Here is a 24,259-nt window from a genome sequence, read left to right on the forward strand (position 1 = left end):
TACAGGATATGGGGGCACCTGGGTGGCTCAGTTGGTTAAGTGTCTGACTTTGGCTCAGGTCATGATCTCCCAGATCATGGGTTCAAGCCCCGCGTTGGGCTGTGTGCCGAGAGCTCGGAGCCTGGAGTCTGCTTTGGATTCTCTCTCTCTCTCTCTCTCTCTCTGTGCCTCCCCCGCTCATGCTGTCTTTCTCAAAAATAAATGAATCAACGTTAAGAAAAATCATAAAATACAAACGTGGAATTCTAGACCAGGTCTGGCCCCAGGGTTGAGGATAAGAGGCGGTGGCCCCGCGCCCCACGGGCGAGGGTTCCCGCCCCGCTGCGGCTCCGGGAGCGACCCAGCCTCTTGGGGTGTCCAGCAGAGTGGCCTGGCACAGCTCTGTGCCCAGGCAGGCAGTCCCATGGCGGTTAGCAAGGCATCTCACACCATCGTTTCTTTCTCCGTTTGGGGAAAGGAGGGTGAAGCCTCACTTCTGTCCTGGTGGTCTTTTTATTTTTTTTACTTCTTTTTAGATTTTCAGATTTGTGTTACAGGGTTTGCTTGTTTGCTTTAGGCTTTGTCAGGTTCTGTCCCGGATTTTCTTACTGCTGTGGATGTACTCGTAGTTCTGGGACTCATTTGTTTAAAACTTGAAAGGAGCATGATTTACTAAGGAAATGATTTTAGAATTTCTGCTTATTTTTCTTTTTCTTCTTCATATGCCTGTAGTTTATAATCTCTCTGTGGAATTTTCTGTTGAACTTCAGGTTGAATACTGGGGTTCCCAATGGTGAGGCGTAGGTAAGGCAAGCACTTTGGAGACTGTTGAGCACCTTCGAATAGCGCCTTTGACTCTTGGCAAATGCCAGGGAAGCCCAACTGCATTCTTTGGACAATCAGTTCCAGATAACAAACAGTCCAGATAGGATACTCCTCGCCTTGTTTTCTTTTTTACTTCTTTTAAAGTTTATTTATTCTGGTTTCGGGCAGGGGGAGGACAAGCGGGAGGGGGCAGAGAGCGAGGGGGAGAGAGAATCCCAAGCGGGTTCCGCACTGTCAGCACAGAGCCCAGCGCGGGGCTCGATCCCAGGAAACCGTGAGATTATGACCTGAGCCGAGACCAAGAGTCGGCCGCCTCACAGACCGAGCCACCCAGGCACCCCAGCCTTTTTCCTGAGAGCCAGGAGACCGCCACTGCCGGGAGCAGAAAGTTGTTTAAGAGTTTTCTGTTATTTGCTAATTCTGCTGACCTGGCTCTGTATAAATGCTAAGAATTACTTGTTGTCTTTGGATAAAGAATTCCGAAGGCATTTGTTCCCCTTTACCACGGCTGCATAATTGAGTGCCCCAGAACGTGGTGGCTTAAAGCCATAAAGGTTCATTTGCTTACAGTTGTGCAGCGGGGCTGGGCCCAGCTGGACAGTTCTGCTGGTTTCTCCTGAGGTCTTTGGGGTGGCTGCCGACATCTGGAGGCTTGGCTGGGCTGGAAATCCACGGTGGCATCACTTCTGTGCCCGGTGCACCAGCTGAGACGGCTGGGACGCTGCACGTGGGCGTCCACCGCCCCCTCTCCAGCCCTCCAGCTGTTCTCTGCAGCAGGTAGCTGGGTGTCTCTGTGTGTACCTGGTGGCCCGGGCGTGGAGGAGGGCGTGTTCTGGGGGGATGAGCCCCGTGCAAGTGCTTATTAGCATGCCTCTGTTTGCATCGCACTTGCAAGTCACATGGCCAAGGCCAGGGTGCACGCAGGACGGGGATGCAGGAAGGCGTCAAGGTATCGTTGTTATTGAAGCTTGAAGTGTCCCGTTGTTAGCTGGAGGGGCTTCTTTTGATTGGCTGAGCTCTGCCTTGGCGAGGTGATCCGGGCCCATCCTGCACATTGCACGTCCCAGACCTGGAAAAAGCCATTTTTCCAGTGAGTCTGTTTCCTCCAGTGAGAAATCTGACTGTGGAGCCTGTACGCTCGGAGCCTGGGTCTTTATTGTTATTGCATGGTGACGCTTTCTCGGCCTTTTTGGAGGGTATGGCTGGAGTTGAGCGGTTGCACCTGCGTGGTGACAACCCCCCCCCCCACACACACACACACACTCACCAGCTCCTCCGCACCTCACTCCTTTGGCCGTGGTCCCCTCCCCTTTGAAGCTTGTCCTTTAGAGTTTCCTTGTTTCTATTCTCTCTTTTTGGGGTATGCTTTCCCAGTTTCAGTGATCTCAATATATTTGTTTTAGGTATTTTTACCGGGGATAGAGTTGTCTGACCTTGACGCTCTCTCTGTACATCTTTTCGATTCTAGCATTGCTTTCGAGGCACCAGCAGCCGGTCTGAGTGCCTCTCTTTTCGGGTGGTCTGTCTCTCGTCCAACCTGTCTGCTTTGGGGGCTTCCCTTTCCTTAGGGCTTTGCAGATTTATTGATGTGTGCACAATGTAAACATATCATTTTGTCCATTCTTGTCCATATTCAGTGGCCTTCCAAAACTCAGGTGTCCGCATCTTTGTAAGTTCTGGTAGTTTCTCAGCCGTTCTCTGCTCCGAAACTGCCTGAGCCCCAAGTCCCGATCCCTGTTGTTTACAGATCCCGGGACTCCGCACTCTGCATGCTTTCCCCACCGACCCTCTCCCCCCTACACTCCATTCTGTCGGCTCTGTGCTGAGTCTCGGGTCTGTCCCGTTCACACCTCCGTGTTTGTGTCTGTCCAGTCTTCTGTCCAGAAGCCTTTCTGTTTCTACTTTACATTCTAATAGGACAAAAAGTCCCTGTGGTTATTCGTCGTATCTGTTAGTCCTTGGGCCATATTTTCAATTCTGTTTCTCGCAGAGCTTTAAACAAAGCTACTTTATTTTATTTCTAATGATTTTGGTGCCTGAAATCTTTGTGCTTCAGCTGTTTTTTAGTTGACTTTCTGTCTTGGTGCCTGTTTCCCAATGTACCTTAAAACTTTTGACAGTGAACGATTTCCCTTTGAAATTTAACTATGTAAAATCTTTGAAGCTTGAGACGAAGTTGCTTTCTTTTCTTTTCTTTTTAAGTTGCTTGGGTTTGCTTATGTCCAGCACTTAGGGGCCCTGCTGGTCAAGGTTATTTAAAATCCTGGCTGGAAGTTTTTATGTCCCATCGGAGCAGTATGACTTAGCAAGCCCTTGTCAAGTCCAGCTCTTCCCTCTCTCCACTTCCTGTGTCAGGGTTAGAGACGAGTGGGTTTCTTGGCAGTCCCTGGCAGGTGGTTTTACTTTTGGGGTAAAGCTTACCATGAGTCCCAGGCTTCTGCAGCCTGGGGAAGGGACGTTTCTGAAGGGGCACCTTCTCTTGGGCCCCCCACCTGGCCTTGGGCCTTGTCCCCTGCCCCTCCAGCCCGGTGTGTCTGTTCAGGGCTTGGCCGCTGCCGTTCAGATGAAATCTGGCTGCCTTCTGTCCACGTGTGTCAGCTCCTGACTGTAGTGTACAGACTGAGCACTCTTTTACGCCCACTTGTCCTTGTCTTAAAATTTTTTTTAATGTTTTATTTATTTTTGAGAGACGGAGAGAGACAGAGCCTGAGCAGGGGAGGGGCCGAGAGTGAGGGAGACACAGAATCCGAAGCAGGCTCCAGGCTCCGAGCTGTCCGCACAGAGCCTGACGCGGGGCTCTAGCTCACGAACCGCGAGATCATGACCTGAGCTGAAATCGGACGCTCAACTGACTGAGCCACCCAGGTGCCGCCCCCCACCCCGTCCTTGTCGTTAAGAAGGTGCCCTACTTGGGGCCCCTGGGTGGCTCAGTCAGTTGAGCGTCCGACTTCGGCTCAGGTCATGATCTCGCGGTTCATGAGTTCGAGCCCCACGTCGGGCTCTGTGCGGACCGCTCGGAGCCTGGGGCCTGCTTCCGATTCTGTGTCTCCCTCACTCTCGGCCCCTCCCCTGCTCACGCTCTGTCTCTCTCTCTCTCAAAAATAAACAAACATTAAAAAAAACAAAAAAAGGCGCCCTTGCGCAGCAGCGGGGTCCGGGGCCCAGGCCCGCAGGGCATCACCTGTGGCCTTTCCAGCACTGCAGACGCGATGCCCCTTCGTGTTTCCTCAAGGCGCGTAACAGTGCTGGCACCTGATCTTAAAATTGAGCGGTACGATGAAATACTTTGGAGAATGTGAATTGCACTAAATCACCGGGTCTGAATGGCGCAGCCTGACAGTTCTGAAAGAAATAGAAAATGTAGCCGAGCCCCTAACATCAAGTGTAGGCATTTTCAGTGATAAACTACTATACACGGTAGGTGGATGGTCTTAAGTTCACCCAAGAATTGAAGGTAATTCTGGTAATTTACGGGTCAGTGGGGCTTGTGTTGGTGAGAGGCAAGGCGGTTTGTGCTGTGTCTGTGCAAACCTTGCGGTGTCCTGCTTCTGCTTGTTGACGGAAGGTTCCAGCAGGATGAGTGCTACGTACAGGTGAGTGGTGAGTGGAATTGGATGAGATGGAAGTATTTCTGAGGGCAGTGAGTCCTGCGGAGATGGCCTCGCCTCCAGCGTCGATGTAGATGGTAGGAGACGGTGTCGGACGAAAGAGAAGGTGGCCGGTGGGGGACCCGGCAGCTCTCCAGTTCTGTGGGAACAAGCCCGGGCACCCGTAAGGTTTCTGGGGAGCGAGACCCCCGGCCATTGAATCGAAGCGTCAGGAGGGCATCGAGACAGCCGCCTTAGGCGCTGCCTTCTGGGCTGTGCGCCCCTGCGCTGGGCTAGGCTTGACGAGTGGGAGATCAGCAGGGTAGGTGGGGGAGGTTTCAGTAGAGCCGCATCTGGGGGCAGAGCAGTAGCTGGTTAAGTGTGCGAGAACGTGTGGAAGCAGGGGGTGGGGGTGGGGGTGGGGGTGGGGGGCCTCCGGTGGGTGCCTACTCGGCTGCTGGAGTGAGGGGCTCCAGAGTGGCACGGCCGGACGGGCCGCTGGGGCCTCTGGCTTGGTCCCCTCCAGGTCTTAGGAAGACTGGAGGCCCACGAGGTGCAGGGGCAGAGCCAGGACCGGGCGTCCTGGTTTACCGTCGTCGGGGGTCTTCACGTCACGGCACCTCCTGTTATGCGGTTAAAGTCAACACTGCAGGGAAGGCTTTTATCCAATAACGGGTTTAAGGCCGATCTTGAACACCAGACTAGCGGACAGACGGCAGCGCTAGGGGACAGCCCCCCAGGCACCCTCTCAGGTCACAGGGCCGGCCCGTCCGAGGCTGCTCACCCAGCCCTAGGGAGCAAGTTGCCACATGTGTGTTTGCGTGACCAGGCCTTGCCGTGAGAAGCTCTTACTGTGCTAAGAAGATGAGCAGCAGATGTGCCTCAGGTCACCTGAACGTTTGCTTTTTACTTCGTGCCCTTAGAGATATTTAGAAATCCCGTGCCTTTCAAACTATCACAACTTGTGATTGTGACGTGCGAGGAAGGAAGCACGACCCTAACGCTGCACGCTGACTCCCACTCTCGGCACCTACTCTCCACTCTGGGCACATCGTGGGTTTCGTTCCAGAGGGACCTTGGCTCAAAGCATCGTGACGGCTTTTCGTGGCCCCTGTACAAAGTCCGAGCTCGGGGCGCCTGGGTGGCGCAGTCGGTTAAGCGTCCGACTTCAGCCAGGTCACGATCTCGCGGTCCGTGAGTTCGAGCCCCGCGTCGGGCTCTGGGCTGATGGCTCGGAGCCTGGAGCCTGTTTCCGATTCTGCGTCTCCCTCTCTCTCTGCCCCTCCCCCATTCATGCTCTGTCTCTCTCTGTCCCAAAAGTAAATAAACGTTGAAAAAAAAAAACAGAAATGAACTCTACTGACGCAATATTTCCACAAGATAGGATGTACCTTGGGGCGCCTGGGTGGCGCAGTCGGTTAAGCGTCCGACTTCAGCCAGGTCACGATCTCGCGGTCTGTGGGTTCGAGCCCCGCGTCAGGCTCTGGGCTGATGGCTCAGAGCCTGGAGCCTGTTTCCGATTCTGTGTCTCCCTCTCTCTCTGCCCCTCCCCCGTTCATGCTCTGTCTCTCTCTGTCCCAGAAATAAATAAACGTTGAAAAAAAAAATTAAAAAAAACAAAAAACAAAGTGCGAGCTCTTCAGCTGGGCCGACAAGGGGCTCTGGGTCTCGCCCCTGCCCTGTGCAGCAGCCACAGCCCGACCGCCGGGGCCTCGGTGCCTCGGTGCGCCCAAACTTCCCTCCCGCCTTCTGCCGGCTGGGGTTTTCTGCCTCTGCCCGTTAGACTCTGTTCACGCTTCAGGTCTCCTCTTTGATGACATTTTCTTTGGCACCATCCCTGAATCCTTAATCCTTACCACCTTAATTTTTAAAAATTAATTACTTTTGGGGCGCCTGGGTGGCTCGGTCGGTTAAGCATCCGACTTTGGCTCGGGTCATGATCTCACGGTCCGTGGGTTCGAGCCCCGCGTCGGGCTCTGAGCTGACAGCTCAGAGCCTGGAGCCTGCTTCAGATTCTGTGTCTCCCTCTCTCTCTGCCCCTCCCCTGTTCATGCTCTGTCTCTCTCTGTCTCAAAAATAAATAAACGTTAAAAAGTTAAAAAAAAATTAATTACTTTATTTTGGGGCAGGGGAAGGGCAGAGAGAGAGGGACAGAGAATCCCAAGAAGGCTCTGCGCTGTTGGCTCGAATTCACAAACCGTGAGATCGTGACCTGAAGCGAAACCCAGAGTCAGACGTTCACCCGACTGAGCCATCCAGACGCCCTGTCCTTACCACCTTAGAAAATAAGCAAATCCTAGGAAGGCGCCGGCTCCTTTGTTCTCCCACGGGATGCTCTTCTGGCTCCACGATGTTCTGCATCGTGAGATTTCTTAGCCTAATCATCTCGATGTCAGTGCTGCTCTCTGGTCTCTAGGCTTCAAGAAAGCGATGGGGACTTCCAGGTAGCTGTTGCTAGCGGTGGTTTCTTACTTCTCTGTCTCCAAACATATCCCCCAGAAACAATACAGAAGAATAAGAGGGGGAAATTAAACTATATAAAAACCAGGCCATTAGCATAAAAGACACAATGGGCCCAAACTTGAAAATAAGGAAAGACCCAAGTCCCTCCATGTGGTCTCCGATATTCCCTCCCCATTCCTGCCCCACTGCACGGCTCTGCAAAGGCAGGCCAAGAGGACCACGGGGACGTGAGAAAGGAGCAAGTGACGGGGTCTGTGGCTTATCTGAAACCACGGCAGGAAGACCAGGTCCAGCCCGAGTGTGAAAATACAGAAACGAGTCCCAGCAGAGCAGAGGATGGGCTGTGCAGGTGGTGGGCTTAGTGGGTGTTAGAATCTGCAGAAGAGACAGGACGGGGGGATTTGGCATTTGCACAGTGAGTGGAACAGAAGCAGAAGGGAAAGACTTAGGGTCTTGTGAGTGAAAGAGAACCCCCGAATTTGAGGGCACATAACTAAGTCTCACCACCCAAACCATTCGTGGAAGCAGTGGTCGCCAGACAAAGGCCCTGAGCCTGTCACTTCCTTGCAAATAAAGTTTTATTAGAACTTGGCCACACCCATCTCTTTAAATGTTTTCTGTGATTGTTTTGTGCTACGACAGAGCCGTAGGAAGAAAGTTGACGAGAAACGCGTGGAACTCTATGAGGTAGACTTGAACACACCCCTGAAAACCGGGGACGCTGACCTGAGCCCACAGAGGGGCTTCCCCTGTTCTTGGTGCGCGTGACTCGGCTTTAGACAGGCTCCCGTTCTCCCTCCGTTCGTCAATACGTTCTGTGCAATCCAGCAAAAATACCAGCGTTTTCGGAAAACAAACAAACAAACAGAGTTACACGAGTTGATATTAAAGTTTCTGTGGGGGAACAAACAGGAAGCACGGCGAGGAAAACAGCAGCGTGCCACTGGCTCCCAGAGAGACAAATGGACCAGGTCTTAGCAGAACGCAGATCCTGGAAGGTGGACCCAAGTGCCCGTGGAGGTACGGTCTATCCTAAATATGACAGGTCAGCGGAGACAGGACGGACTTTTACATAAGTGGCGCTGGACAGCTGGTCACCATCTGGAACGAGATGAAATTCGAACTGTACCTCACATGCATAGGAGAGTAAGCTACAAACGGATCAGGGATCCAAATGTGAAAGGTGAAACCGTACGAACACTGGAAGGAAAGCCGCGTGAAGTCCCCCCCATCTCCGTGTAGGGAAGGCTTTCGGACTGCCAGCTGGCGGAGAGCGCTCAGAGCACGGACACCCAGCGGGCGATGCGGACCAGGGTCGGGGGCAGGGGAGTGCCGCGGGCGGGTAGTCTACCCCCCGAGGCTGGGACGGCGGGGCTTAGATCAGGAGAACGGGGGAAGTGCAGAGTCAGCCAGCACAGGAAGTCACCCACTTCTCAGGCAGCGGGAGTCGAAGGGGTGACACCGCCTGCCACCAAGGCTGCGGGGGGACCGGCCCTCCTCTGTTGCCGGCGGGGTGCAAACTGGCCTCTCCCCGTGGGCGAGGTTAGACAGGCACGCACCCGGGGCCTGTGCACTGCTTCCGGGAACTGGCCCCGAAGATACAGCTGCAGAGGACACACACGTGCGCGAGGTCATGGAGGGCAGCCCCGCTGGGCACAGGCGGCCTCGCTGACAGATGCTGGAATCAGTCCTGGGAGGGACGTCGGGAAGCAGGAGAGCCGAACAGTCTTGGGGTCTCTCCCCAGAAGATACTGGTTAATGGCGAAGGGGAAAGCAGCAACTTTACAGTATAGAAACCTGGCCCGCTTGACCTTAAGTGAGGGTTGGAGATGGTCATCGCTGGTAAGCAAATATACTGGCCTGCCTCACGAGGCACCGAGGAGGACGTTCCTTGCTTCTGTCCTGTTCTTCGTAAACATATGTCCTGTCGATCTGGTGATGACTGACCACTAGAGAGCCCCGAGCTGGGGAACATTCTACAAGGCAACTGCCCAGTGTTACTCAAAACCGTGACGTTCATGTGGGAGAAAGACCCAGGACCTGTCACAGCTCGGGGGAGATAAGGGGTAAGGGCCAGACACCACGTGGGACCCCGTGTGGGTTCCCAGGCGGGAGGGGGCCACGGGCCTGACCGCCGAAATTCGAGGGGGGCCGGTGCCCACACTGGCGCTGCAGACCCAGCCCACATTCCTGATTTCAGGGACTGCACAGCCCTTGTGCGCGATGCCAACCTTGGGAGGCTGTGTGAAGGCCACTGGGGAGTTCTGGGCTAATTTTTCAGTTTCTGAGTGTTTACAATGATTTCAAAATAAAAAGTAAAAAAAACCAAAAAAACCAAAAAACCAAAGGGAAAGAAAGCAAGAATCGTGCCTGTGTGTAGCTGTGCTTTGCACCGTGTCTGACACAGAGCAGAGTCGTGTTTTCTGCCTCAAGATATGTGCACTTCAAAAATGCACAGAGAGGGTTGCACGAGTAACGGGCGGGGAGCCGGAACTGCAGGTGGGAGTCCCCGTGGACCTCCAGCGTCGCGAGGTGCAGCGAGCCCTCCCTCTGGATGGGCCGGAACCTTCCAGAGACATTTTCTGTTCGTGCGTGTCGTTGCAGCCCTCTGCTCGCCTGCTCACAGTCCGTGGTTTTATTGCCACTTTGGTGGGCGATTTCCTTGGATCGCTTCTCTGCCGCCGAGGCTTTGTTCATCCGCCAGCACATTTCTCTCTCACTTCCTGGGAAGTGGCCTCCGCTCCTTCTGACTATTCACCGGTGTCCCCTGCCGATCACTCCTCTTCCCTGTCTCTTTGCCCCAGATGAGGGCTTGAGGTCTCCGGAGCTGACGCTGGCAAAGATATCCAGGGGACGTGCTTCCCGGACGAAGTCACGGCTGACCCTAGGCCCACCCAGAGTCATGATTTTCCTGCCTTGATGTTTTGTTTTGTTTTGTTTTTCCACCGGAGTTAAGATTTTGCGGGGGCTGGGTAGTGGCCAATGATGTTATTATGTTTGTATTTCCTTTTCCCTCAGTTTAGGGCCGAGGAATATTAAGATGCCTTTACAGACCCGCTACATGCTTTTACAATAAAGATTTCTCTCCTTCTCTCTTTTGTTTCTCTTAGCCTCGTTTCTGAGTCTGCAAGTTGTTAATTTTCGCTGTGGTGAAAATAACTTATTTATTAACCGTTTTGAAAAAGGCAGAGTAGTTTATTAGGAATTAAAGTGTCTTCAGGATTAATGTTGACTTTTTGGAGCCCAGTGTTGCACGCCAGGCACGCATAGATCTCCCTCTCCCTCCCTCTCCCGCCTGTTGGGAGGAGAGGTTAGCCCTGAAGTTATCGGGACAGGGAGCAAGAAAGCTTGGCCGGTCTATCCTGGTTGTCTTCCCCAAACTCCAGAGACCAGGGGGTAAAATGGTCACCGTCCTCGAGTTAGAGACCTGCAGTTATTCTTGGAAAGACGCCCAGTGCCCAGGAGGGGCCATGTCTCCCGGCGGGCCCTGTGCCCCACCTTGGGGTGCTGGCCGGCATCGCGGGCCATCTCCGCTTCCAGGCCAGACGCCACACCCCGCTGCGCTGTGGCATGTGTCTCGCCCCGTGATGTCTTCCTGCCGGGGGCGCCACCGCCTGAGGGGTGCGGGCTGCCCTCCCGCGTAGGGACTTCTGAGTTGAGTTCGCAGCTTTGCCTTTCAGCCCCCATTTCTCAGCCTTCTTTCTCCCTCTCCTGGGAATCCCCGCCCTTTGCCGAGGCTCCGTCTTCATTTCTTGTCCTGACTGCACAGGGGTCCCTGACCTTTCCCTCGTGAGAAGCGGTTCGCGTTCCCCCGGGTCCCACGGTTATTCCTGATGGAGCTCCGTGTGAACGACGCGGGTCCCAGGTGACCCCGTGGCACAAGGGCCCATGGCACCCCTCCTCTGACTGCTGTCGAAATAGAGCCCCCGCCGTCTGCCCTTGTCACGTGGCCCTGGCGAGACTGGAAGGCAGTGGCCCAGCCGGTTTTTGATGTGTGAACCCTTGCTCGGCACAGCGTCGGGCACCTCCAGGCGCCGGGCCGCATCTGTAGACGTACTCTGACCATGCCAGGGAAGGATACGATGGTGCTGTTACTTGAAGATAATCCGAACGATGCCCATAAACTACCGGGAGCCGCAGCGTCTGTCGGCTGAGTCGTTGGCTCGCTCAGTGGTCGAGGTCGTTCCCACTTTGTGCCTCCTGCAGGGCTTTGGTTGGTGATGCGGCAACAGCTCGCCTCCCCTGGGAACAGTCTTGGATCTGAAGGTCCACGTCGAGGTCCCACGTCATACCTCTGTGGGAGAGCAGCGGCGTTCTAAACTCGACGAGTGGGGTGAGAAGCGTGGTTTTTCCATGTTCACTTGCTCTTTGCTGTGATTTCCCGTTCAGACACAGCAAAACAGGAAGAGTACCGGGCGGAGCCCTGCTCGCCAGGTGCGGGTGCGCATGTGGGCAAGCCGGGTGAGCGCCTCACCACAGATTGCGGCCCGAGGGAGCGTGCACTCTGTGCACGTGTCACCCGGGACACGTGGTCTCCAAATGCTAGCCGCAGAGTGACTGCTCTCGTGACTGGACTCAGGTCCACGTCTTTCTAGGGAAAGAACACCCGGGAGACTTGTGTCACAGCGAGTGTGCGTGTGCAAACACCCACCATTTCTCGGCCGGGCCTGCAGGCTTCGTGCTGCCCGGCGCAGACTCCGTGTGGTTTCTCACGCCGTCGTGCCGAGTGCGTGTATCGTATGTGCTTAGACTTTACCTCCTCCTTTGCTTGAAATGCATGGCCAAATAGTAAGATGACCAAAAATTTCTTGTGTTGGGATCTTTTTTTCCCGTGTTACACAAACAGTAGTAAAGAATGAACTTTTTATTATCTATTATTACTATTTTTATCATTTTTTATCATCACGTCAGGGTGTTAAAATATCGGTAAATGACGTGAGATCTTCCTGTGGCTACCGTGACATAATTACACCAGGCATTTACAACGTGTGGTAGGCTGGTTGGTCCCTAAAAGATTTTCACCCACGTCCTAATCCCCAGAACCTGCGAGCGTCACCTTTGATGACAAAAGTTAAGGATCACGAGGGGAAGAACTTACTCTGGCTCGCCTGGGCGGCCTTCACTGGAATGTGGATCCTTATCCTGCCGGGCGCCTGGCGACAGACCCCGCAGAGAAGGACGTGTGAACACGGAGCCAGACGTGGAGCGAGGTGGCCACGGGCCGAGGAATGCCCAGGCACGCCATCCGCCTCCAGGAGCCGGAAGAGGCAAGGAGAGGATTCGTCCCCAGAGCCTCAGGGGTGTGGCCCCGCGGACACACGGGTTTTGCATCTGCGGCCCCCGCCACTACGAGAGGATGGGTGTCTGTTAGCTGGAACCACTAAGCGCGCGGTGATCTGTTGCCGCAGCCGCAGGAAACTGACGCACGCGGGCTGGGAAGAGGGCTTGCTTCCTGCTCGTCGTCGCGGCCGGTGAACGAGGCTGCAGAGATGCTGAGAGCTCGGTTTCGGTGCGACTCCCCTCCCCATGACACTGCCGCTGGCTCCTTTGAGGCCTGTGGAGGGAAACGGAGTTCCGGAGACCTGTGTGTTCTCAGGGTAGACTTAATGACTCGCTCTCCACACTGCTGGCTGTGTTGCCCTCACACCTGAGACCGTGGAGGTCAGGCAGGCCGACCCCTTCCCCGTGTGCTTAGTGCAGGTGATGAGCAGGAATCCAGCCCGTGCCTGGAGCCCGGGGGTCGCCCTTGGCTGCCGTGCCCGCTCCCACGCCTGCAGCTCCTGTGGGTTCCGCTCCTAAGTCTCTCATCTGTCCGTTGGGTCCCATGGTCTGGCCTCTCCCCAGGCCACGCACACGGCACCCGGGACCTCCCGGCACCCTGTATGGCACCCGCCCTCCCACGGCCGGGCGCACTGCTCCACTCAAGTATGGGAACTGGGTCGCCCTGCTGGAGATGTGCATTTTCTCTGTTCATATATATTCGTTATTTGCACATAAACAAACAGGCCTGCCCACCTGCTGTGTGCCAGGCGCTCCCGGGGCTGGGATCCATCAGCTTCCTTGTGTGCTGCACCGGGAGGAGGTAAAGAGGGCTTCAAACTGTGGTACTCGCCTGTTTTCTTTAGCTTTCGTGCTCTCCTATGTATATGTATATATGTATATTTTTTTTTTTCCTGAACCAATTGAAATTTGCAAACATCGCGTTATCCATAAATACTTCAGTGTGTAGTTTTCCAGAACAAGGACTGCTTACATAAGGACTGCACATGTAACAAAACCCCATACTATGATCTCCTTGGTTTCGTAACCGGACCTCCTGGTTGTTCCAGGAACGTCTCCCCGTCTGGGCTCCGGCCCAGGCTCACACATCGCCTTCTGCCGCCACTCACTCCTCTCACGTCGTCTTTCACGTCCGGACGTCCTCGTCGCGCGCTCAGTCTGCACCTCCCCGTCGCTTCCTTACGGCTGGAGCTGGGCCGAGCATTTGTGCTGCAGACGGGCCCATGCGCTCAGGCACCGCCCCAGGCGCTTCTGCCCCTCGACCCGCTGCTGGTGATGACACTGCCTGCAGCTTCCTGCAGTGAGAGTCTAGTTAGTACTTCTCTCCTTGTGGGGGGCACTTGGGGCTATGGAAATACCCTGTTCCTTGTACTGGTGTTGCTTCCACTGACAATCCCTGCCCGAGTCGGTCGCTGCTGTGACGGTGACAGATGCAGACTTTCTAATTCCACGGTTCCTTCTGTATGTACTGGGATTCTACTGTCAGAAAACCTTTCTCTTCGCCCTCGTGCATCCTTTCACACCATCATAAAGCAGAAAGCTCTTCCTTCATTCCGAGGATGCTCTGAGGATGCTCTGCTGTGGCGAGTATTCTGTCGCCCAGGTTTGGCTGCCGGTGGCCCTTCCAGCCTCGGCTCGTACCCCGCTTGTACCCCGCTTCCTTCCTTCCCTGGCGAGCCCTGGTGTGACCCGCATCCCCAGGGGGCCTCTGCCCCCTGCTGGGAGTGGTATGTGGGAGCCAGGCCCCCACCCCCACCCCCGCTGCATTGAATAGCATTGTTCAGATGTGTTTTGTGTTGTTAAAGATGTGTCTTCAAGGCAGATTCCTAGTAATAGTGTCTCTGGATCAAACAAGTGCCCGGGGAGCCTTTTCCTGGTCGTTGGCAAATTCCCCGGCATGGGGTTCGGGTCCCACGTTCTGTCCCAACTGGCAACACGTGAAGCACTTGACCTCAGAGTGCCCGGTGGGCTTTTTTGATGGTCGTCGGTGTGTGTGGTCTGGTAGGTGGGAGATGCTGTCTCGGGCTGCTCTTGTCCGTGTCATTTAAGTCAACTCGAGCAGTTTTGTATCCTTCAGGGCCATCTCCAAATCTCTGGCTGTGAATTGTCTGTTCAAGTCTTCAGCCCATTTTTCTCATAGAATATGTTTTATTTCCGTAATGTTTTAAGTTCCTGGGTGATAGCTGCTATGCTCTGTAAACTCCCAGCTGCCTTTGGCCGCCAGACCCCTTCTAGCGAGGGAAGGTAGACCAGCAGGGTCGTCCTGGACACTGTTTGTTGGGGTATCATGGGAAGACTCAAACCTCTGGGCTCTGTCGGGCCACCTGAACTGTCCACACTGCTTATTCCTGAGGTCCTGTGTCTCCGAGATAAAGAAGTGGGTGGCTGGATGGTGGCATGGTGGTCATGGACAGCTTGTGCCCAGGCTGGAGGCCCCCCCAGGATCAGGAGACAGCCTGGAGACAGCCTGCATGCCTCCTTACCTGGTGTGGGTCTGCCCCCCCCCCCCCCCCCCCCCCCGCCCCAGTGCTTGCAGCAACAAGAATTGAAGAGACTCAGCTCCCCAGGCTTCTTTCCGGAATCATTTACATGATTCAGTTTCTCTGCAGTGAATCAGTCTCCTGGAAAGTGCTCCTCCTGGGAAGGCTGGGGACCACGATTTTCCGCTAATGAGGACGCTGTCTGGAGTGCTCTCCTCTGGAGATACTTGTCTGGCTTCTATGAAATCAGATGCTAACCACCCCCCACCCCCACCCCCACCAAGCCAGGTGATCCCTGTCTCCCGCGGTTCGGAGTTGGGCCATTCTACTTTGGGCTCTTAGATCTGTCTTACTTTAAATCTCGAGTGAGATTTGTTTTAATGGGAGCCTTAAAAGTGGAGACTGTGAGGGTTCAAATCACGTGGTGATCGATTCAGATCCGTTCTAGTTGGAGCCGATGGCCAACTCCCGTTTTGTCATGTCAGTACCCAGGGAGCTGACCTGCCTGTCTGCATCTTCTGGAACCACAGCGCCCCAGCACACGCAGGGCTCACCGCAACGGGGGCCCGACCCCGTCCCTGTGCACGCGGGACTGTGCACCTGGGGGACACTCAGTGCCCGGTGTCTGTGCGTGTGTGAGAATCGTGCAGACGAGCGCCCACAGTGGAGCCACGAGGCTGTCAGTGGTTTAGGAAGAGGGGAATGAGGACAGGCCACGTGGTTCATGTGGATGAGTCTTGAGTCCTGTTTGAGCACATCCCTTCCCTGGAATGAAGGAGCGGCTTCACCGCGTGACAGGAAGCAAGTGAGTGAACAGCGGGTTCTAGGAAGCCCAGAGATGGGAGGCAGGCACCCTCTCCCGTCCCCAGCATCCGTCGCAGCTCATGGCCTGGGAGGGCCTGGCCTCCTGACAGGTGTGCCCGGCTTCACGTCACGGCTTCCTGCGGCTTCACCGTCGGTGCCGTTTGCTTCGGATTCTGCACACTAACCCCCCGACTTGGCAGCCGGTGCCCACCCTGGGGCGCAGTCAGGGCCCGGAGCTCAAGCCGAGGTCCGTAGGGACTGACTGCGTCGCAGGGACCGGTCGTCTGGGTCAGATGCACCATTTCAGTTCTTTGTTACACTCTGGTCCTAAACCTTGCCTATTGGAAAGTTGTAACCTTGAGGAAGATGAACAGACGTTGTAGGATTTTACTGACGTATGTGCAGCCGCAGTACTTGCTCATTTACGCACGTTCACAGTAAGTGGCCGTTTAGGGTGTGTGCGTCCACACCATAAGCGCATAGGGTGTGTGCGCGTGGTCCACACCATAAGCGCATAGGGTGTGTGCGCGTGGTCCACACCATAAGCGCAAACAGGTGGGGCAGTCGGGAGGGTGCGGTCGCGTGGGATTAGGGCCGTGCGGATGGCGTGCGGATGACGGGGAGGAGAGGTGGGGCCGGTGGCCTCTGGTTTAGAGACATCCACAGGAAAGTGGGAGGGACACTGTGGGAGTGGTGGTCTCGGGGACTGAGCATGTACAGAGGGCTGCGCGCTGAGGGCAGGCCCCGTGCCGGGGACGGTCCTGTCGGCCGCCTACCCGATGCCGCTGGTCACCATCACGTGGCGGGCGCCATGTGCCGGGCCCTGTTCTGAGTGCTTTCTTGTGTTGGGTCGTTCACGCTGCACAAAAACTGAGGTGGCGCCCCCCCCCCCCCCCCCCCGCCGGCCCCTCCGACTCACAGCCGAGGGAGTGGAGCACTGGGGAGGCCAGCACTCTGCCAGGACCGCAGGGCTGGGATGGGCTGGGCCCCATCCGCCCGGAGCTCTGGCCCTCAGCCGTCACACTGGGCCGCTTCTCCAGCTCATGGTGGACTGACGGTACGTGGTTCCGGGACTGGTTACGAACATGGCTCAGTACTGTCAGGATTCTGGGTGAGTCTCTGTTTTCTTGACTCTGCTCTCATGATGCCAAAGTAGCCGCTGCAGGCCCAAACCGTAGAGTTGTGCTCAGAGAGAGAAAGGAGGGACAACCGCTCTCTTGTCAAGGAGAACGATGTCCCGGAGCTTCTGGCTGGCTTCCCTCCAGCCTGTCTGCTCAGCTTGCTGCCGGGAGACCCTCTGCCCCTCCAGCACGAGGGGCAGCTCTCGTGGGACGAGGACGTCTCCTCCAGGATGAGGAGAGCTCTGCTGCAGGGGTGAAGGGCGTGGGAGGCGCCCCCCCCCCCTTTTTTTATTAGTTTTGCCATTTCTGTTACTGAGACTAGATGTCTCTCCAGAGCAGAGGCAGGAACGGACTGTGGGCTTGCCACCCTCGGGCCGCCTCCTGCCCGGGACACACAGGGACGAAGTCCAGCCTCTGTCCCCAGCCTCGAGCCCTGGTGGGTGAGTGGGCCGCCTAACTGACACGACCCTGATTGACAAAAACGGCCCCGAAACCGCGCCTTGAGGGACGGAGGTGGCCCTGGGGTGGCCTCTTAAGCCAACTAGCGGCCGGCCTGTTGCAGTTCTGAGGGATTGCAAGAAATCAAGTACTAGAAGGTGGCATTTCCGATTTGGGTAGGACTTTGCCTCGAAATGTTGCTTCAAGCGTTTCTAAACTTTTATCAGATCATTTCACGTTTTGGAGTCTCACCCGCGAGCAGGATTGCCTTCCGAGGCTGGCTGACACTCTGGGGGCCTCCAGACGGCAGAGGCCGGTGAGCGGACGCACACGTCGATGTCCACGTTCCCCACGGCAGCGTTAGTCTTAGAGAAGTTGACGTGTCTCCCAGTCTGCTCGATAAATCACGTATTTCCTCCTGGAAACCACGGAGCGGCCTGGCGGGAGGAGCACGCACCAGGAGCAGAAGCAGAGGACCCCATGCCCCACTGTTTTGTGTCCCCCAGGGCCGGGCTGGGGCCCCTCCCCGAGGCGTCCCTGGCGGGAATCTGGCCTCTGGTGCAGGACTGCCGGTCAGAGAAGACGGTGTGGCCAGAGCGCCTACTGAGGCACAGAGATGGCCCCGTCAGGAGGAGCTGGCATCCGTTCAGCCCGGGAAGGGCAGCGGGCCCCGTGGGGAAGCGGCACGCTTACTCCCGGACGCGTTTCCCAGTTAGGGCTGAGCCGAAGACCTCTTACTCTTTCTTTTGTTTACAGGACTTGTGTTACATTCGTGAAGCAGGTTTTGTCCAGATGTGCCAATCTGTCACGCCATTGGCACATATGTCTTACCTGTGCTTACAACACATTTCAGAATTTCATCTGTCTGGACACCGTAAAATGCCTGGCTAAGCCTTGGACAAATGGCTTCGTGTAAGCCAATTTTAATAAAAGATGGCCAATGTTGACTTTATCGTAATGTGTACAAGTGACTCTAGGGGAGTTCGTGTTCATCATGGGAACACTTGGAAATACTGTTTTCCTCTTCATTTGTTTTTTGTGGCCTATTCGTGTTAATTTTTAAGCTTTTTATCATGGAAATGGTCCACATCTGCTGTCATCTGTCTTCAATAGTTATCAACCTGTTCTCAGCCTTTTTTCATCTCTGCTGCCCCCACTCCCCTCTCTCACCCACTCCCCCCGCTCACTTTAAAGCAAACTCCAGACACGTATAATTCTATCTGTAAATACTTCAGTGTAGTTCTGAAGGTAAGCATGACTTGGGGTACCTGGGTGTCTCAGTCAGTTGAGCGGCTGACTCTTGATTTCGGCTCAGGTCCGTGACTTTGTGGTTTATGACATTGAGCCCTGCTGTGCTTAGGATCCTCTCTCTCCCTTTCTCTGCTCCCAGCTCCCCCCCCCCCCCCCCGGCTCAAAATAAATAAATAAATAAGTAAATAAAAATAAAGATAATCATGACTTAAAAAAAACACACACGTGGAATTTATTCGAATCAGGGTTCAAGTAAGGTGAATACATTGTGGTTGGTTGATGTGCCCTCTTAATCCATAGAATCTCTGCAAGTCAGAACCCTGCCCCCATCCTGCTCTGTGTGTCTGTCTCTTCCTGCCATTTATTGGTTGAAGACATCGGGCCATGTGCTCCTGTAGAGGTCCTTGCTGTCTGGACTTTGCGCGTTGCTTCTCCCCGCCTGGCTCTAGGTAAGCCACACTCACCTGCCCTTGACTGTCCTCTACGTGATAGGTCAGTCTGGAGGCTTCGACAGATTCGGTCGAATCGGAGGGGTGCTCGGGGGTCATGGCGTTTCATAGGCGGTGGTGGGTACTTCCCCTAGGATGTGTGTGATGACTGGTTGTGTTCTCTCAGTGAGGTTAGCAGACATTGATGTTCATACCTGGATCCATCGATTAGAATTTGTAAAATGGTGATGATGTAATTCTGTCACCCCCCCCCCCCTTGCCTGTTAACTGGAATATTGATTGCCGTAAAGAGAAACTACTTCTCACCGATTATTTGGGTATCTCAAGGTAGAGTTCATGTAGGAAAGCCAGTACCGATACTTATTTTCCTTTGTTTAGCAGATTTCAGAATAATGACTGGGCGTCTCCTAAGGTAACCTGCAGGGTGTGTGTTTGTCCCAGTCAGCGTGCAGTACAAGCATAACTGTTACACTTGTGAAACGTTGGCGTGCACGTTGTTTCCTCCTTGGCCTTGTTTCCTCTTTGGCCGGTGGGGGCGGGGGGCGGGGGGCTCTGTGATTTGGCTCCCGAGTCTGTCTGATATGGGTCTGGTAGCTTGTGATCACTTCTTTCCTAGCTGGTGTGACCAGGCAGGATGCTCCGTTCTCATTTTGTACGTTTTCTGCCCAGGTCTTCAGTCAGCTGAGTGGGAATGGGATTTAGAGAGCTTAATCTGGGTCCCGGGGGTGCCCATTGCCCACACTCAGACTTTTCTCTCCCCGCTGCCTCTCTGTTTTAATGGTAGAATGCGTTATAAGGGACAGACACCCAGGTGGCTCAGTCAGGTGAGTGTTCGACTCTTGATTTTGGCTCAGGTCACGATCCCAGGGTCTTGAGACTGAGCCCCGCGTTGGGCTCTGTGCTGCCAGTGTGGAGCCTGCTTGGGATTCTCTCTCCTTCTGCCCCTTGGCTGCTCACACAGGCATGAGCACTTTCCCTGTCTCAAAAAAATAAATAAGTAAATGAAGGTAGAATGTATTATGAGTGCTTACTGATTAAGTTTCGGGACTGCAAGGTTTTTATTTAATCCCACATATCTGCCTTCTCCCACACCGACCATTGAGATTTTTCATGGGCACCAACACAATCACTCATTTCTTGCGTGCCACATCACATCAGCACGTTCAGAAAGCAACAACCAACATAGCACCAGTGTTCTTTTACCAAAAACTGTTCACCAGGCATTTGCGGTTCTCTCTGGCACCAGGCCACAGATAGAGAGTGAGGTTACCCTGTTTTTCTTTTTGTTTTTTCTTTATTTTATAAATTTGAGAGAGAGAGAGAGAGAGAGAGAGAGAGAGAGAGAGAGAGAGAGACACCCAAGCAGGCTCCACGCTGAGCATGAAGCCCAAAGTGGGGCTCCATCCCACGATACTGAGATCACGACCCTAACCCAAATTAGGGGCCAGATATTCAACCGACCGAGCCACCCAGGTGCCCCAGGTCACCCTGTTTTAAAGTCACGTGGATGCGTTCCTCCCCGTCCAGCAGTACAGCCAGCCAGGTGCACAGTTGTGTTCGTTGGTGTCCTTTTACTTAAGATGTTTAAGAAATGCTTTTTAAAAAGTTTAATTCTGCTTTACAGTTACGTAAAATATTTAGTGGATCCCAGATCACGTACACAAAACGAGAAGTCTGGCTTTTAGGGGTGCCTGGGGGGCTCAGTCGGTTAAGTGTCCAACTTCAGCTCAGGTCATGATCTCGTTCATGAGTTCGAGCCCCGCTCTGTGCTGACAGCTTGGAGCCTGGAGCCTGGGGCCTGCTTGGGGTTCTGTCTGTGTCTCTGTCTCTTTCTCGAAGATGAATAATAAAACATTTAAAAAAAAATCTGGTTTCTCTTCCTGCCTCTTCACCCTGCGTCCTTCCGTCTGTAGCAGCCGCACGAACGTTCTCATGACGGGCGTGTCTGTGAACACGTGTGTACTCACACGTTAGGTAAGACTGGCCATACACTGTGTGCATTTCTCTGCACCGTGCTTGTTTCTGTCTTACTGGATTAGAATCTGGAGGCCCTCGTTGGAATCAGACCTTCGTTCTTTCCCTGAAAGCCGCGTTTCCCAAACTGGCAGTGCTCACCTCAGGGCCGGATAGTCCGTCTTTGTGGCCGTAGGTGTCCCCACACGTGTGAGGACAGTGGGGCCGTGCTCGGCAGCTTCCCTGGCATCTACCGGTCAGGTGCCAGGAGCCCCCTCCCCACCCGTGCCCGCCGAGCCTGTCCCCGGGCCTCACTGAGCATGGGAGGACGGCGTGTTCTGGGCAGGTCTGTTCACACCAGGCGAGCCCCTGTTTCAGAAGTGGATTTGGACCCCGTCGAGAAGCCTCGACTTTGTGGATTTTGACAAGAAAGCCAGCTGTCGTGGTTCTCTCCCGCCTCCTTAGCACATTCAGGAAGGAAGGAAGGGTTGTCACTGGCTAAGGCACAAAGTAGAGAGAGGCAAGGATGTTCCCAAGTCTGTGTGAAACTGCTCACGCTGGGAAGATGTGTGTCGGAAACCTGAGGAGTTCCTTTGGCCTCGAACAGGGGTTCACAGACGGGGAGCTTGTGCCGGGGCCCTTCCCCGAGGGCTTTTGGTTCCCTGCCACGCGTGCGCTCGCGGGCCCAGCCGCGGGAAGGAGCCAGGGCGTCCCGTCAAGGGCCGGCGAAACCGTCCCCAGTAGCGCCCTCGAAACCAAGGGCGGAGCGGACGAGCGCGAGCCCGGAAGGCAGACTCCGCAAACGTGGAGCGCAGAGGCGGAGGCAGGGGGCCGGTGGGAGGTCACCGGGGCCTCGACACCTCCCGCGGGGCCCCCGGCTCGCTCCCACACGTCTCTCCCGGTCTCCGATGCTCCCTCCGCATGGAAATCGGATTAGCCCGACAGAGAGCGTCATCACGAACATCAGGAACCGAACATGAAATCAGAACTTCCTTTGAAAAGTAAATAATCGGGACCAGCGAGCATGCTTCTGAGACGTTTACGGCTGTACCTTAGGACCAGGGACTCCGACAGTCTGGCTCTCCTGCGGCTGCTGCTGGGCCCGCGGGCAGCCCTGCTTGGGGCCTTGCTCAGAACAGACTTGGCTGGTGAGAGGCGTCGGGCGTCGCTTTGTCACGAATCACTTTGGTGGCCGTTTCTTTGGATGCACGGAGCCAGCTTCCGGGTGACGGGCTCGCCTGGGGGCGCGGCCTTAGCCCACCGCCTGGCTGGCCCGGTCTGGCAGCCATTTAACAAGTACCTGTTTCCTCCTCGGCGTGAGGCCTCTCGGTGTCGATTTGTTTCCTTCCTCGTGTTGTTACTGTCAGAGAGAACACGTCCTGTGGTAGAGAGAGCGCCCTGTTCAGAAGCGCTCCGCCAGCCGCATCAGTGGCCAGAACAAGGTTGCAGATGTGGAACGCCCGTGTCCCCGCGTCCACTGGATGCTGTCGCCCCGGGGCCCGGAGTCCAGTCTCCTCTGCCCCTGCCCCCGCCCTCTCCCATCCACCCCGCACGGCTTATGAAATTCTGGATTCTCTTTGTCTCCCCACCAGGCAGGTTGGTAAACACTAAGTGTTCCAGGTAACCAGCAGGCATCGATCTTGCTTGGGGGTCGTCGGGCGTTAACGTTAGGAGGGAGCAGTGTTTTCAGTGCTAATGTGGTGTGTGGACCTGGGCAAAACTCAGTAGCCGCGAGAGGCTTCGGCTGCTGGGTCCCGGGGCTCCGTGAGAGCCCGGCTGGCCTGCACGCGGCTGGCTCAGCCCTCAGGATCTGCAGGGGTTCCGGCCCCTCTCGGGGCGGCGGGGGTGGGAGGTGGGGGGGTGGAGGGGGTGGAGGGGGTGGGGGGGCGGGGGGGGCTGCCGTGCCGGAGCCCAGAGGCCGCGGAACCAAGGCAGGACCATCACGTTAGGATAGCAGACCTGTCCCTTATGTCTTCCTGTCTCCTGCTTGTCCCCAGTTTGCCAACACGTGGGAAGGCTCTCCGCCAGTCTCCCGGGGCTCCGCCGACTGAGTGGTAAAACCCGGGAGTCCGGAGCCGTGCCGCCTGACTTGAAACGGGCCCTGCCACACGCCAGCTGTGTGACCTGTGGTGGTTACCGCACCTCTCTGCGTCTCAGCTCCCTGTCTGTAAAGCGGGGGTGCTCCTGATGCCTGGCTGGCGTGGTGCTCGTGCGGGTGGGCGAGCGGGCGTAAGTGAGGGCTCGGGACGGTAGCTGACGCGTCCTCTGCCCTCCTCTCCTCACTGGCTGTGTTTTCCAGGCACCCCGCCGTGCGTTTGCTCACGTCGTCCTCACAGCCTGTGAAGTGGGCAGGGGCAGGACCGTTCTAGTTATTTCAGGAGGGAGTGGAGGTTCGGGGTGGTTCCCAGACAGTCCCGGGTGGAATGCTGATAAATAGGTCACCGATGCGTGGCTGGATCCCAGGTCTTCCGTCTCGGGGACCCTAACTCTGGTAGAGGGGTGGGCCTCTCCAGTGGGCACAGCAGAGCTTCCCTCGGCAGCTCCCGTCCGGCATCGGGCGGCGAGGGCTGGGAACCCCAACAGAGACTGTGCCCAAGGGGTGAGGAACCCCTAGCAGAGCTGATCCCCGGGGTGCAGAGGGAGGAGGAGCGGGAGACCCCCCAGAGAGGCCTCGCTGACACTCGGTTTGCTTGCAGCCTGTCCAGAGGTGCGACGTGGGGTTCACGGCGAGCAGCCCACGTCGGCCCCCCGAAAGTGACCCGGATCTTACGTCTGGGGCGGGTGGTGCAGACCCGCGTCTCGTGCCAGTGAGCCTCCTCGGAGACGCCCTTGCCCTTGGCCAGTCGGGGTGGGGCTTGTGGGGCGGGACACCTGAAAATGTGCCCGTAGACTACTGAGCTGACCCCTGAGGTAGGCGGGGCCGACTGCTGGCACAGGACGTGCTGGGGCTTTGACCGTGCGCCGTGAGTGGAGGGGAGAGTCTGTGAAAAAGCAAAAATACGTCTTAGAGGTAACCCGTTGCTTAGTAGGAGGGAGCCCTGGGTTGTCGGACCAAACGTGAATCCAAGTCCAGTCAGCTCTCTGGGCAGGTGCAGGGCAGCGAGGCCTGAAGCTGAACGGCCTTTTACCCGAGCGATGTCCCCTACAGGTGGAGATGCCCATTACTGTTGGCCATTCGCAGAGCCAGGTCCCCCTGTGAGGTCATTTACAATGACACAGAGGGGGCGACCTTATGCGTTCCGTTTCCATTAGCGAAAATTCCAGAATAATATGAAAGGGTACTAGAAATTGCCGGAAGGTGGTCGGTGACTTCTGTGTCTCTAGACTTCTTCTGAAGTTTGCTCCTTCAGCTTCTGAAAACAAGTGAGCTCGGTTGTGCCCGCAGGTGACCAGAACTCAGCTTGCACAGGTGCAACTCGAGGGCGTGAAGGACCAGGCGTGGCCGCTGCCTGAGAGGCCGGGCTGGTTCGGGACGCCTCCTCCTTCCGCCCTGCCACGGGCTGTGGCTGCTTGTGTGGTTTTGGGGGTTGGTTTGTTTGTTTGTGAGGCGGTTTTAATTTGTCTAAGATCCGTCTTTCCGTGGTGAGTTTGCAAGGACACCAGTTCCGTGTTAGATGCAGACCACAGCC

At 55.7% G+C, this 24,259-nt stretch overlaps 1 protein-coding gene and 1 long non-coding RNA gene across 6 annotated transcripts in view; one reads left to right on the forward strand and one right to left on the reverse strand.

The window, feature by feature from the left end:
• RPTOR (regulatory associated protein of MTOR complex 1) overlaps positions 1-24,259 on the forward strand; it is a 333,238-nt gene that overhangs the window by 106,297 nt on the left and 202,682 nt on the right. The window contains exon 1 of one of the 5 annotated variants that reach the window (XM_045044641.1): positions 23,883-23,993. The exons of 3 other annotated variants lie outside the window; for them this stretch is intronic. The gene's annotated coding sequence lies outside the window, so the exon portion shown is untranslated. Of the gene's footprint in view, positions 1-23,882; positions 24,040-24,259 lie in introns of those variants that run through there. One more of the 5 variants, XM_045044642.1, reaches the window with a different exon arrangement.
• LOC123381929 lies at positions 18,453-23,828 on the reverse strand. Its single transcript, XR_006589543.1, has 3 exons — positions 22,773-23,828; positions 18,984-22,009; positions 18,453-18,871 (listed from the first exon to the last, which is right to left on the reverse strand). It is a non-coding gene; the product is annotated as an uncharacterized LOC123381929 (long non-coding RNA).

The sequence above is a fragment of the Felis catus genome, chromosome E1 (assembly GCF_018350175.1).
Source record: "Felis catus isolate Fca126 chromosome E1, F.catus_Fca126_mat1.0, whole genome shotgun sequence".
NCBI classification, from domain to species: Eukaryota; Metazoa; Chordata; class Mammalia; order Carnivora; family Felidae; genus Felis; species Felis catus.